The sequence below is a fragment of the Onychostoma macrolepis genome, chromosome 06, assembly GCF_012432095.1.
Source record: "Onychostoma macrolepis isolate SWU-2019 chromosome 06, ASM1243209v1, whole genome shotgun sequence".
In the NCBI taxonomy this organism is placed as follows: domain Eukaryota; kingdom Metazoa; phylum Chordata; class Actinopteri; order Cypriniformes; family Cyprinidae; genus Onychostoma; species Onychostoma macrolepis.
In genome coordinates, this window is record NC_081160.1 from 31,400,173 (window position 1) to 31,414,843 (window position 14,671).

At 34.5% G+C, this 14,671-nt stretch overlaps 1 long non-coding RNA gene across 2 annotated transcripts; it reads left to right on the forward strand.

Moving 5' to 3' along the window:
- Positions 1 to 1,705: 1,705 nt before the first annotated feature.
- On the forward strand, positions 1,706 to 14,157 carry LOC131541858 (uncharacterized). Of its 2 annotated transcripts, none has more exons than XR_009271604.1 (4): positions 1,706 to 1,960; positions 2,736 to 2,827; positions 8,415 to 8,548; positions 13,407 to 14,157. It is a non-coding gene; the product is annotated as an uncharacterized LOC131541858 (long non-coding RNA). The 2 variants fall into 2 exon arrangements; XR_009271605.1 differs by lacking the exon at positions 13,407 to 14,157 and adding an exon at positions 12,095 to 12,515.
- The last annotated feature ends 514 nt before the right edge of the window (positions 14,158 to 14,671 follow it).

Sequence of the window (14,671 nt, forward strand, 5' to 3'; positions counted from 1 at the left end):
AAATTTAATTTTTTACATTTCAGAATTTGAAAAATTGTACTCACAAAGAGGAATGTTTAGCCAGTGACATATTTTGGAGCTGAGAGATAGGTTCATACGCTAAATATACAAAACAAAATTACAAAAAGTTTAAAATGAAAAGGGAAAATATAAAAATTTTAATAAATAAATAAAAGTATCTCAGTGACACTAAAATAACACTGGTGCAAAGGCTCTATATTGTATGACATTGTATGATAATTTTTAACTTATTAAAAGGTATGCAAGAAGCTATAAGCCATAAGTATGTGGTCTATCATTTTTATTTATTTATTAAAATTTAAAACACAATAAATGTAATTAATCAAAACTAAATCTAATATAATTCAAAATTATTTATAAGAAATATTACATAGGTTAAACTGTTTTTAGGTAAATGAGTGAAATATGTGATTCTCTGTATAGATGGTCAGATGAAGCTGAAGATGCTCTATGAACATTTAAAATCCTGCTGGAGAACATGATGATCAGCGTGTGTTCATTTCAGCTCCAGATCATGCCGTCATTAAAGCAGAAGAGGAACATAAAGAATAATAAGAACTCTCTCACAGATAAAGTGACCAAACTCATCAAATGTCATCAAGCACCTCATTACATCTGCCTTATTTAACTAAATTTATATTCCTGCAGTACACTGATTATTACGTGTGTGTGAGAGCGGTCCGTGTTTGAGTGTGGTGAACCTCAGAGTTCCCCGTGTAACCTGAATGTGCTGCGAGTTCCCAGAGCTCGACTCCTCCCGGATCCACGCACACATCCCGCACAGGGACAGTTTAATGTTCCAGCTGGGATGAGCAGCACTTGTTCAGTCACACACACACACACACACACACACACACACACAAACCTCAACCTATTTAAATACACAGTACTTGTCCTTAAGAAATTACACCACACAATATGCCTCAGTAAAAAGTACAATGATATAAAAATATATGAAAGTCTTATATAAATGAAAATAAAGATGACAATCTGATTGGGGGACAATCTTGAATGGAACTGAAAAATTCAAGAACTTTCAAATGACCATGATATAGAAGTAAATAATTGAATATATTTCCATTCTTAGTTTAAGAATCGATATTTCTTTTTATATTTAATTTTTTAATAGGCCTATTCATATTTTATTTAATTTTTATATTTTAGAACGGATGAATTAATTAATTTCTATGAATTGAATTAAACAATTTATCAAAAAACTTTTTTTTAAAATATAAATTATATTTAAATGATGTATGGACTTTCATACATTTATAACTTTTAATAAATATTTATTTTAGAATAAAGTATTTATCTAAAATATATATTTGAAGACTTTTTAATATATAAGTTGACTTTTATATAGACTTTTATAATTATTTATATAAATATTAGAAGATAAATGAGCTATTTTCACATTTATGTACAAAAATAACCAAACAAACCATCATCGTACTATGGTATTTTAGACATGCAGTATTCTGTATGTTGGAGTATCGTGTGAATACCATGGTATATAAATTTGATAATCAAAGTACCATGGTTTTATTTCGATAATGAAAAAGGTAGTAAATTTAACATAATAATAAATAAATAAATAGACAAAGCACATTGAAAATGTAACGGCGACGTTTTGCGTCATTATGCCCTGGCGGGAAATGACAGGAATTAATTAAAGATGACCTTGTTGAGGCCGTCATTTCCACTCAGCGGACAGTCGGATGGCAACCTTCGCTTACTCACATTTGTTTTAATTTACTGCCGTGGTAATGGTTGTTATAAGGCAGCCGTTGGCACTAAAGCCTCCTCATTAATTAAAAGAGCATCATGGGTTGTGAGAGGCTCAGAGGCAGATGTTAAGTTGCTCAGGGTTGTCAAACTCTCGAGTACGGAGGGGAATCGTGTGTTTATCTGTCTGGAATAACCTCAAGACATGGATATTGTGAGCAGCACTTCTATATTCTGTCAGATGTGTATAGGATTGAACATGATCTGGCCTCGATGCTTTAGATAACGCTTCAAGTTACAATTCGAGCTAATTGAGAGAGTTTTTAAGACATAAATGCACTTATTTAGGATTTGGTACGATAACTCCTAAAAAGCAGAGATTAAATGGAGAACGAAAGGACTTTGCTAGAGTCTCCTGTTTCTCAGATGTTTCTTCTTCAGTAAGTGTCTCCTAAAATATCTCAGATTTGTCTTCAATCAAAAGTCAGAGATCTCAAAACAAACTCCCACCATTTCTCATCATGTGATCAGAATGGCTGTGCACATTCATTTTATTGCCTCATACGTACTGTTTATACTTAATTATATACTTGCTGCATGTAAGCTGTCGACTCATTTGTGTGTAGTTTATTTGTCTCAATGAATTTTAAGAGCAACATCGGAGTTAAATGAAACATAACTGAGAACTTTGTTACATTTTATAATCTATGAGCAATATAATTTTCCTCTGGGCAGCAAACACAAACTATAATCACATTTCTAGATTTACCAGATTCCATGCTCAACAGGCCTGTGTCATAATATAACAGCCACTTTTATTAAGCAGCCTAAATTAAAAATGATCTCTATGTATTTATAGTTGTCTCTTCCTATTGACTTGATTTAGGCTGTTTAAATGAGTTCCTGCCAAAGCCAGTTTTATAAATATTGTACAGATTAAAAAACACAGATAGGACTTTATTTTTCACTTTGTTTCTTCTCAATTACAGTCGTTTACAGCTGAAGACCACCGTCACAGAGAATGAGAGCGCTCTCTAGTGGTCGCAACTAACTACAGCAACACCTCAGCGCTTTTGACAAGGTCAGTTTTTACTTGCTTTGTATATTTTATGTGCATATTATTAAGTGCACGCAAGTAGCAACTATTTCGACCAGCCGTATTTGCTGATTTATTTTCAAACTGAACATGCGTTGGCATATTGAAATATAGCTCATTACAAATATCTTGTTCAAGGATAGTTTGCATGAGGGAAATCAGCATGTCCTGCAGTGTGACATGCATTTAAAACTCTTTTAAAATTTGTGTATTTGACAAAAGGGCGATTTTAAAAGGTATTTTATGTATTTAAGGTATCTAAATGTATGCTGCTGTTCAAAAGATTTTGTTGTTGTTAAAAGGAGTGTCTTTTGCTAAACCAGGCTGCATTTATTTAATCAAAAAATTGTCAAATATTTTTGCAATTTAAAATAACTGTTTTCTATGTGAAAATATTTTAAAATGTAATTTGTTTCTGTGATCAAAGCTGCATTTTCAGCACCATTACTCCAGTCTTCAGTGTCACAAATCATTCTAATTTGCTGGTTTGCTGCTCAAGAACCATTTCTGATTATTATCAATGTGCTGCTTCATGTTTTTGTGGAAAGCGTGATACGGTTTTATTTTCAGGATTCTTTGAAGAATAGAAAGTTAGAATAGAAAAGAGCAGCATTTATTTGAAATAACATTATAAATGTCCATACTGTCACTTTTGATCACCTGATCTGAATCGCTATGCACATTCATTTTATAGCTGTATACTTACTGTTTATACTTAATTAAATACTAGCGCATATATCAACGCATCCTTGCTAATTAAAAGTGTTCATTTATTTTTGAAAAATCCAGTGCATATGCATGCATAAATGAACCAGACCTTGAGGTACGTGTAACAACACAAATGCAATAAAATATTCTATTGAAGGGGCGACGACAGTGAGCGCAACAATAGCCGCTACAAATGGCTCTCCAATCGGAATTCCAAGGTTGTCCCAGACCGATTGTTTGCGTGATTGAGGTGAGGTCAGCCGCAGTATGACTTCTGCTCCTCACAGAGTGTTTCAGGCTGGGTCGCTGAATAGCCGTCCCGGCCTGTAATTACCGGGTCCATTGCCCGGCCTATTGTCATGCATAGACGAGCAGGCACGACCCAGGGAGCACAGACAACATGCCAAACTAAATGTGGGGTGTGGCGGGTCACCTAGATCACCATCTCTTGATAATTACCCACAAGCCTCAGTCAGTAAAGGTGGAGGGGTCTGGGGGAAGGCGCAGGTTCCCACACAAAAGAAAAAAAACGACAATAAACACATAGCTACATAATGACTCGTCTTACCTTGCCTTTTTTCTCCTCCCTTACAATGGAACTTACTCATTTCTTTTGCTTTATAATTACCATGAGTGAGAGCAGGTGGGGTGAAGGTACCAACCCTTTAAAGCCCAGATTGACTTATGATAGGAGGAGAAGATCGCTTTTGTTGAAGGTGTCGGCTTTGCTCAACATCCACATTTCAAATCAATTTCAAATGAATTTATACGAGTGATATGTTCGGAAACGGGCAACGGCGTTTGATCACGGGATGAAAGCGGTGGCACATCCCGTTTCCTTAAACTTTATATAAGGCGTAAAACCACTTTCTACCGTCCTCAGGGCAGTAGTTACCAGGTGAACCCAAAGAGTATAATTAACCAAGACTGTTGCAGTTAAAGAATATAAAGCGTGTCAGAGAGGCTTCTGTCAACTTTGGCCTTCGGCAGAAAATGGGGATTAAATTAGTCAGAGGTTCCTCTTTGTGTATGTGCACGTAGCCAGCAGGCCTGTGTTACGAAGATACGGCTAAATAGATGGATAGATAGATAGATAGACAGATCAATTGATAGATCAATCAATCCCCTTATTACATTTTTTTTCGAGACTTGTTATAGAACTTGCACATCATTGCTCTTTTGTTGATTTGGATTGCTTCCATTGTCCTCATTTGTAAGTCGCTTTGGATAAAAGCGTCTGCTAAATGACTAAATGTAATGTATTAAGAACATTTCTTCTTAGCAAATATTAGAGGAATGTTCCAATCTATAATTTTGAAGACGTTATGAGAATGTTAGATTTGAATGGTTTTTTTTTTATATTTGAAGCATGTTTTTTTCTTGGTTATGTGAATGTTAGTGTAAAATTTAGTTCATTTTAAAACCAATACAAAAATGTTATTTTTTAAAATCTATTTAGAATGTTTATGCTTGGTTATGTGAACATTGGAGAAACATTCCATTCTATCATTTTGAAAATGTTACATTTGAATGTTCTCTTAATGTTTAAAACACAATTTTTATATTGAAAGAATGTTTTTAAGAGGAACATCATTTTAAAACTTTATGTTAAACGTTTAAAACTTTATGAAAACGTTATTTCTGATTTTTTTTTTCTTGGTAATTAAATTGTTAGAGGAACATTCCATTTTAGCATTTTGAAAACCTTATGAGTGTTACATTTGTATGTTCTCTCAATGCTTAAAACACCCATGTTTCATATTTAAAGAATATGCTTTTTCTTGCTTGTGTGAACGATTTTGAAACCGTAATGATAATGTGATTTTAAATGTTCAAAACATCCAGAATGTTTCTTCTTGGTTATGCAAACATTGCTGAAACTTTCCATTCTATCACTTTGAAAACGTTATGAGAATGTTCTGTTTTTATTAATGAAAAACCTTATTGAACAGTTCTGAACAAGTTCTTGGAACGACAAGCAACATCACAAGGGCGTTCCGGGAACATTGTTCTAAGAATGTTTCCTCCCAACATTACGAGAACGTATATCAAATATTAATAATGTTTGAATGTTCCCTAAACCTTATTTTAGGAATGCTTGTCCTAACGTTTACGATAGATAGTTGGATTCAGATTTCTCCAACAGTCCACCACAAAAACAAAGAAGAACGAGGCAGAAGAAGGCAGCATCTAAACACACTGACATTTGCTTTGGATTTAGGCAGGACGTCTCATGCAAGCTCTCTCATCTGGTGAGGATTGGTTGAAGTGCACAATGAGCCTCTGTCCCATGTACGCTTTTGTGTTGTTTTGCCTTTTTTTTTTTTTTTGTAAAGTGGTGGCACATGAGGAGGGGCGGGCTGGACATTTTCCCTCCATTATGTTTTAATCATCTTTGTTTCTAGCAGTTCAGAGAAGCTTTTCTTCTCCTGGCTCTGTTTCATTCTTCACCCGCCCCTCTTTTAATCGGCTCTGTCAACTCAAAGCAGCACAGTCAGATACGATCCCTTTTAGTGTTTATTTACCCCTAAACAAGCAGATAAGCATATGAAGAGAAACGTCCCGAGGGCTGAGAGAAGCCAATCGCAGGCGCTTGAATTAGCCCTGAATTCGAGAATACCTGAAACAATACATGATGCAGCAGAACAAAGGCCACGGAGACGATTGTTGTTTGCGTGTCTCAAACAGGCAGCTGCGTGGAGAGCAGGGAAGGTGGTTTGTAATAAAATGAAGCGAGGTGAGACGTTGTTTAAGTCAATTGCCAGCACCGGGAGCCTAGCGTGACAGCTCTGACTTTGTAGACTCCAGCTCTGACTGACAGATGCGTTTGGTTGTCTTCTTTTGTCTGAAGAACGGATGGGAATCTGTGAGAAGGGGACGGGTCCGGTTGCCTCGTCTCATGACAGAACTGCCTCTGGCCTTCGCTGAGGATGCGACGTATCTTTTACAAAGTCAATCACAATATTTCCATAACATCTCTCTACTTGAATACAGATATATTCATGTGCGATACTGAACTAGCCCAGAGAAAATTTGTATTCTTGAGAGGCTGCTCTTTTAAAACTCGAAACCTTTCATGCAGAAAGCCTATGCATCATATTTAATACCCAAATTTAGGCCTTTAATGATCAACGTGATCAAAAATTCTGCATGCCTTCTGATTGACTTTTTTGGTATAATTGTACAAATGTCCACCTTTAGCTTGTGCTTCATGTGTCCTTTTGCTGTAAAATCTTTACTGATTTTTATAAAGTAAATGCAAGAGTAACTTTGATATTGTTAGTCATATTTTGAGATGAACACTTATTGAACTGAAGCAAAATCATGTTCAAATATAAGCCTCAAATATGATCATCTGGTTTTTGAGGAGCGTTTATTTGTTCATCTCTTAATCATCATTGGGATTGCATTGCATTAAATGTTTTGATCATTTAAATATCATCTTACTAAGATATATTATTGGAGATACAGTGATGACTGACATTGAGTGATGACAAGATCTTATTGATTTACATTACAAGCATCAGAATTTCATACTTTTGTCCATATAAATACCAGCATCTGCAAGGGTTTTAAAAAAAATTTTTTTTTAAAGAATCTCCATAGTCTTACTATATCATGCCTTATGAGCCATAAAAGCCAGATGTATATAAAAAAATAAATAAAAATAAAATTATATATATATGCTGACTTCTGAACACATACATAACTTTTTTAGATTTTTTTTTGTCTAAAGGTACAATAAATTGTCATATTTTAAAAAAAATGTTTATTTAATGTTAATTATTTAATTAATTATTTAATGTCTGGTTTTACATGTTACATTACCAACTTGACTCAGATTTTTCTTCTAAAAGTCCTTTAGAGAAATGCAATTAATTTCATGAGAAATATCTTGAGATTGCAGACTTTGCTATATTAGCAAGTCTTTTTTGATGTTGATTACTGGCTTTTTCTAAGGAGAAGCATCTAAACGATAGACTTTTGTCTCGATTTGTTCTCCATTTTATCTCTGTGCTCAGATGTCTTTTGCATGGTTATCTTTGCAGCTTTTATCACCATGTTTTGAGCTGAGACATTCGAACGTTAAGCAAATCCTCACAATGAGCCACAAAACGTGTACTTCCAGAAGAGCTATGCATTTGCAAGTTGCAAATGACGGTGCAACTTGCAAAATGAAGTCATCAGTAAATGTAAATTACAAACCGCTTCATATCTGTATGCATACAAGCTGAAAAGTTTTTAAAATAAAGCTTCAGGAATGCATGGGTTTAGTCAATGGACCAAATATGTCACCTATTTTAAAAGGCTTTTCTTGTGAAGTAAGAAAAATAGGGCTGGTAACCACATCACGGGGTAATTGCAGTTTGGCAGGTGTGCTGTAATGAGCAGAGATAGAGCACCCAACAGGATGCAAATGAATTTTGGCCCCGGGCTCTTCCAGCGCGATGCATTCAAGGCAATTAAGACTCTGCCACTTTCTACAACAGGGGTCAGATTCCCTACAGATCATCCCAATATGACATGAAAGATCTAAGAGAGCAGCTCGACGTGTCAAAACTTGACGCGAACCGGGGTGGCGATGAAAAGGAAGAGTTGGATGAACTTTGATAGACATCAGAAATCTGGGAAACAAAAACAAGGTCGAATTCTGCCAAGAAAGAGGAAGGATAAAAAAGGAAGGCCGTTTCTTTTGGAGATTATGCAAGCATGTTTGGATGGGAAGGAGTTCAGATAATAATGAAACAATTAAAGGCTTTAAGGGTGACCTGAGCTGGAAAACTTTTTTCCACTCCACCTTTACATAAATCAAATGAAGAATGCAAAAGTTAAGGACCTGAAATCTCTCTCACTCTCTTTATAGGGCTTGACTGGACTGATTACGCGGTCACCCCACCCCGAACCCTTTCCTTCCCATGATGCCTCGGGCTACGACGCCACACCCCGCGACAGCGCTCCCCCCTCCTGAGTGGGACGAGCCCTGTGCAGGTGGGACAGGTAATTAAACTTTTACATTGACTCTCTTCTCTGGTGTAAATCAGCTTACTGACACAGATCCATTCTGCTGGAAATGATGGTAGGATGAGGGCTGGAGCAGTTCAAACTAAATTAAAAAAAATTAAAAACTTTCGTTATTTACCCACGCTCATGTTGTTCCAAACTCATATAACCCCCAAAAAGGAGAATCTTCACATAACACATATTTCACTGTGGCCAGTAAAGAAAAAAAGCTACTCTTTAATATTTAATTTTTTATTTTTTTGTACTATATTTTTTATTTTTTGCTGTATACAGACTCAAAGTACTTCATAGGTTTGAAAATGTTGAAAAATGTATTTTAAAAAAGGAATAAAATTAATTTTTCAAATAAATAATACTAATGAGATACAAGATAAATAAAAATATATTAATATAATTGATAACTTTCACTACTATACCTGATAATAACTACTTATCAAAATGAATATATATAATTTTGTAATTTATTAAGCAAATAATTTGATTAATTATGGCAGTTGACATCAAATAAAAAATTTTGTAATAAAAGCTCAAGTTTAAAAAATGCAAAAAAAAAAAACTTTTTGTTAAATTATAATTATTCTTCTTTTGACTAAAAAAAAAAAAAAAAAAAAAACATCTTTCTCATCTTGCTATTTACACAAAGCAGTCCAACTGTTATGGGGTCAGATGGATTTCACAGATGGCATATTTTGTTCTAACAGGGTTTTGTAATTGGAAATCATGTATTTTAGTGTTGACATGATTAGCATGCTTCTGTTTGCTTCAAAGCTGTCTTTCTGCAGCTGTGTTGACACTGATGAATTTACTAGTGAAGAGCCCGAGGCAGACCGTCACATCAGTGGGAATAGCTCACATGCCTCGCACTGCCAAAGCACAGCTCAGCTCCGTCCGTGTTAAAACTGGATGAATGATGCCTTGTTTCTTTCATTTGACCTTTTTTTTCTCCTGTAGGTTTTGATTTGAAACCTGTTTGTTAGAAGAATTTTTTAAACATGCATTTCAATTAAACAAAACCCTCAAATATTGTGATCCAAAATGTATCCGGATGGAAACTTTAAAAAAAATAAATAAACAGCCTAATCCATTAACTCTCTCCAAAAATCCTATAACCGTTAACGAAAGAATGTGTTGACAGCCTAAAGCAAATATGTACATATTGCATAAATATGAGTCAAACAAAACCCCCTGAGATGTTTGCATATATATTTAGAAGGCTATTTATATACATTTAAAAAAAAAAATTAAAAAAACACATTTATTTGTTGTTACACACACCCATCTCACAATGAGCAGCTCATTTGCATCATGCAGATCATGCTATAAATTTCTCACAGAATATGAATAGGGAGTCATTTGAATCAGCTGAATATGTAAAATATCAGTTTAGCGTTTATTCAAAGAAAAAAAAAATGAAATATGATTACTTATCTAGTATTTTGAGTCTGTAATAAAACAAGAAATAGACTTCGTTATATTTGTTGATTCTTTGGAACAGGTAAAGTTCAAGGAAGAGGAAATGGTATGACAGGTAAAGATCCCTGTGTCTGATGAGTGCAACATCAAAACCATGCCGATGTTCATGAGTCGGAGGCGTTTGCATACATATATAATGACTATAATGAGCTTGCCTTCCGGGTTCAACCCTTCAGCTAAACACGGCTTGAGAATCAGACTAGATTTTCATGTTCACATTATATATATATGTAATATAAATGCTTCGTTAACTAGCAGAAGACACTAACCAGTTTTAAATTCCAGTTGCACAGACGAGGACCGTTGTAACACTGCGTTACAATGTGCCCCACCATTATTAAACTACGCTATTCTATGACATTAGTAATGCAATTTACACTATTTACTTTAATGCATTTTAATAAGAAACGACGAGAAACAGGTGAATAAAGACTGACAGTCAATGTTTAATATTCAGAAATTATTATTTCAAGACATGTAAAGCATTTTGGCTCGTTTATGTTGGCCGTCCCATGGCTGGTTGCAATGTGTTCATTGTCCATTTTTTTTTTAAAAACGGCATTATTTTATAAAAAAAATAAAAGATAAATAAATATCGTGACAAAATATTTTAGTTTGACTTGTGTATATTGTGTATAGTTACAACATGCCCCTCAGATGTTACAATGTACCCCACCTACGGGGCATGTTGTCACATTTAACTTTTTTTGTAATTACTGTGGATGAAAAATTATATTCTGAACCCCATGTGGATTTATACAAACCGAAAAAGTCAAAAAGTGTTACAATTTGCCCTGCTCTCCCCTACATATTATTTTCAGTATTCTTTCAGTTTTGTACAAATAGCTAAAACTAAAAACTATAAAGGCTTTTAAAAACAATAAAAATAATAAAAAACGACAACACAAGAAAAAAATTACTGTAACTTTAACTGAAATTAACACGAAAGCAGAAAATATACAAAAATAGCATGTGTATATATATATATATATATATATATATATATATATATATATATATAATTGAATAACATACATGTACTGATCATACTTTTTTTTTTCCACAGTGTACTTTCTAGTGACCCAGTCTTTTACATAGAGTATTGTTGTTATGCGTTTGAAGGACACTTAAGCCTGTAGAAATGCAGTCTGACTTAATTAAACCGCTGTGAGTTCGTCAAAGATGCTGTCAGTTTTGGCAGGTAATTGGTGTGTGATTATCTCGCTTCTTGGCTCATGCTGAGCCGATTGTGAGTGTCACTCATTAACGCAGGACGTTAAAAAGATTCTTTAAAGTAGTGTTTAGGGAGCTGCCCCGACAAGTTATGCAGGGCGAGAGGTTAGTAGTGAGTGTGTGTGTGTGTGTGTGTGTGTGTGTGTTTGTCTGTCATTATGTGTGTCAACACTGTCATACGGTGTTGAGTCTCATTTAAACAAACTCCCCATGCTCCACTTAACAGCTATGAAAAGTGTTAAAAGTGTAAAGTTTGACTAAAAACACCCTCTGGGTTTACAGTCATTGTTTTGTTTTGAGTTTATTGTCTTATGAGGACAATACGCTTTATTAGATGTCACGCACGAGTCGATGTTCTGCATGTCAAACAAATAAAATATATAAGCAGGATCGCTGATCTGATCAAGTGTTTAAATTAAATGTTATTGTAGGAAAATTCAATATGAGTAATTTTGTTTTAGTTATATGTATGCATGATGCACTTTTATTTATAAAATGCAAATACTCATTTGAGGTATCAGAGTGTTTAAATATCTTTTGTGAAATGTTGGCAATTTTTTTTGATGGCAACCATATTTCTTATAAAATAAGAAAATATCTTTATAAGAAAAACACTGTATCAAAAAAAACACTGAAAAAATGTAAAAACAATTTTAACTAAGAAACTGCAAGTAAATTTCACAATTAATTACAAAGAAATAGAAAGTCGTACACTGAATTAAGCATGGGATTTTAAAGTTGACCTTTTTATATACAGACTTAGTAAACTTTATTTACAACTTTACAACAAAAAAATATATATATTTTTTTTAACAGTGTATATCCGCATATGGCAGAGTCTCTGTGTGGCCCACTTTTTCTTTTTTTTCCCAGCGGAACCACAGGACCCAACTTATAATTATGCTCTTTGAGCACATCCAGGCCTTACTGTAGTAAAAGCCTTTCTCATGAGGGCCTGCGAGCTCCAGATCTGTCCTGCGCTGAAGAACTGTACGTGTGATGGAACATACTGACTCAATGAATCACCGGTCGGTTTTATTTACAAGAAACTGTCATGCTTTTGAAAACGAAACAATAACTTTAGATACCAGCTTATTATATCCTTTCATGCTGCATAACAATTGTCCAGCTTTCCATAGTTGAATGAACGTGTGTTCATTCTTCAAACAGTGTGAACATTCATCTAAAGTCGCATATAAATAACATAGTTTCCACATCTGTAAGATCTCTCTCTCTCTCTCTCTCTCTCTATATATATATATATTCTCCATGTAATCTAATTTTTGTTGCATGAAAACCATGAAATATATATATATATATATATATATATATATATACACTGTATATTACATGGAGAATAAATTGAAACTTTGTCTTATGTAAGTTTGAGTAATTTTACAGCTGTTATCCAACAGTATCAACAATTATGACACCACTGGATTATGAAACCCACTTAATGTCAATGAAGTCATTTATGTTTATTTGTTAATTATATTCACATTCACTTTATATTCACATTGATTTCATAACTCTGTACTTGTGAACTTAATGTTAGTTAATAAAAATGTTCATGTTAGTTCACAGTGCGTGAACTATAATGTTAACAAATAATGTTTTAGTATATGTTGGGATTAGCATGAACTAAGATTAATAAAGGCAATGCAATGCAAAGTATTTATTCATTGTTAGGTCCTGTAAACTAATGCTGGCTAGTGAAAACTTGTTGTAAAGTGTTATCATTTCTCTCTTCAAATGAGAGTAAATGACCTTATATCCACATTGTTTTTAACCCTATAAAGCCCATGACCTCTGAAACAAAATTGTTACTTGAATTGAAACATGATCTGAAAACTTCATTAAATCTCCAGAGTTATGAAAACAAAATAGTATCCAACTCTATTCAGGGCAGAGTTTAGTAATAGAAGCTGGTCGTGTGCGAGTACAGCGGTGTAAATGCTCTGCTTTCTCACACTAAATAGTGCTAATGTGGTTAGAGCTCTTTCTAGGGAGCTCGTCCCCACCCTCCTCACCGCTCCTCCCTCAAAGTCTTCTCCTCTTCCTCACGTCTGTATGAAAATGTGCCTTACGTGTTGCTAATAAATCAACGTGACTAATCATGCCTTTGCAGTTTGATTCATGGCTCGGCTGACAGGTCAAATTGCCGGTGTGGATCTCTGGCACGGAATGAGAAGAAACTGAGCTGGTTTGGTCCCGAGGCGATGGATGGGGGGAGGAGAGCGTGCTGGTGGGAAGCAACCCACTGCGGCTTTCTATTCTTTCTGATTTATGCCTCCTCTGATGTGCAAAAAACAAATGAAGAAGCGTCATAAATGCTCTTTCTCTCTCCGTATATGTATTGGCTGTTTAGCTTCAAAGTTTGTAGAGTTACCAGCCTTCCTTTCTCAGATACGCTTTGTTGTGTAAATCTACCTTTAGGTTCTTCGGTGAGAAAACGAGTGGGAAAAAAATGCAATGTGCTGTATATACAGAAAAGCATAAAGCGTATGAACTTCGCTCTCTTGTTATGGAAATGAGATTTGACTGAACTGAAAAGGAAGTGAAAAACTATATCCTGGTCACGTGTGAAAACTGGTTTGAGATACCTGGACTGAGTAATCAAAAATATTTGGAGGATGTAAATTCAAAAAAAGCCCCCATGAAATCAGAATTGGAGTTTTGTGGTTTGTAGTGCATTGATATGCTAGACCAGCGGTTCTCAACTGCTTTTGCTTTAGGACACAGATGTCAAGTTATCAAAACATCCTGAAATGCAAACATTAAAAATGTAATAAAACTGAACTGCACTTGGTTTTTTTAAATGCCACAACTACTGTGCATCTGAATGTTGTCAAATGCTCATGATAGCATATTAGTTCTATTTCCAGTGCACAATTTATAATTGTACTATATATTTTCTGTATGCATGCAATGGCACTGCTGCACTTTCAAAAATATGACGATACTGCTTTTTGACTTGTTTGAGCAATTTGACTTTTCATTTGCAGTGTAAAAAATGGACCAGCAAAAAAAAAAAAAAAACAATCCACAAAAATGTCATTCAAAATATCCAGTTAAATCTCTCTCTCTCTCTCTCTCTCTATATATATACATACAGTGGGTACGGAAAGTATTCAGACCCCCTTAAATTTTTCACTCTTTGTTATATTGCAGCCATTTGCTAAAATCATTTAAGTTCATTTTTTTCCTCATTAATGTACACACAGCACCCCATATTGACAGAAAAACACAGAATTGTTGACATTTTTGCAGATTTATTAAAAAAGAAAAACTGAAATATCACATGGTCCTAAGTATTCAGACCCTTTGCTCAGTATTTAGTAGAAGCACCCTTTTGATCTAATACAGCCATGAGTCTTTTGGGAAAGATGCAAC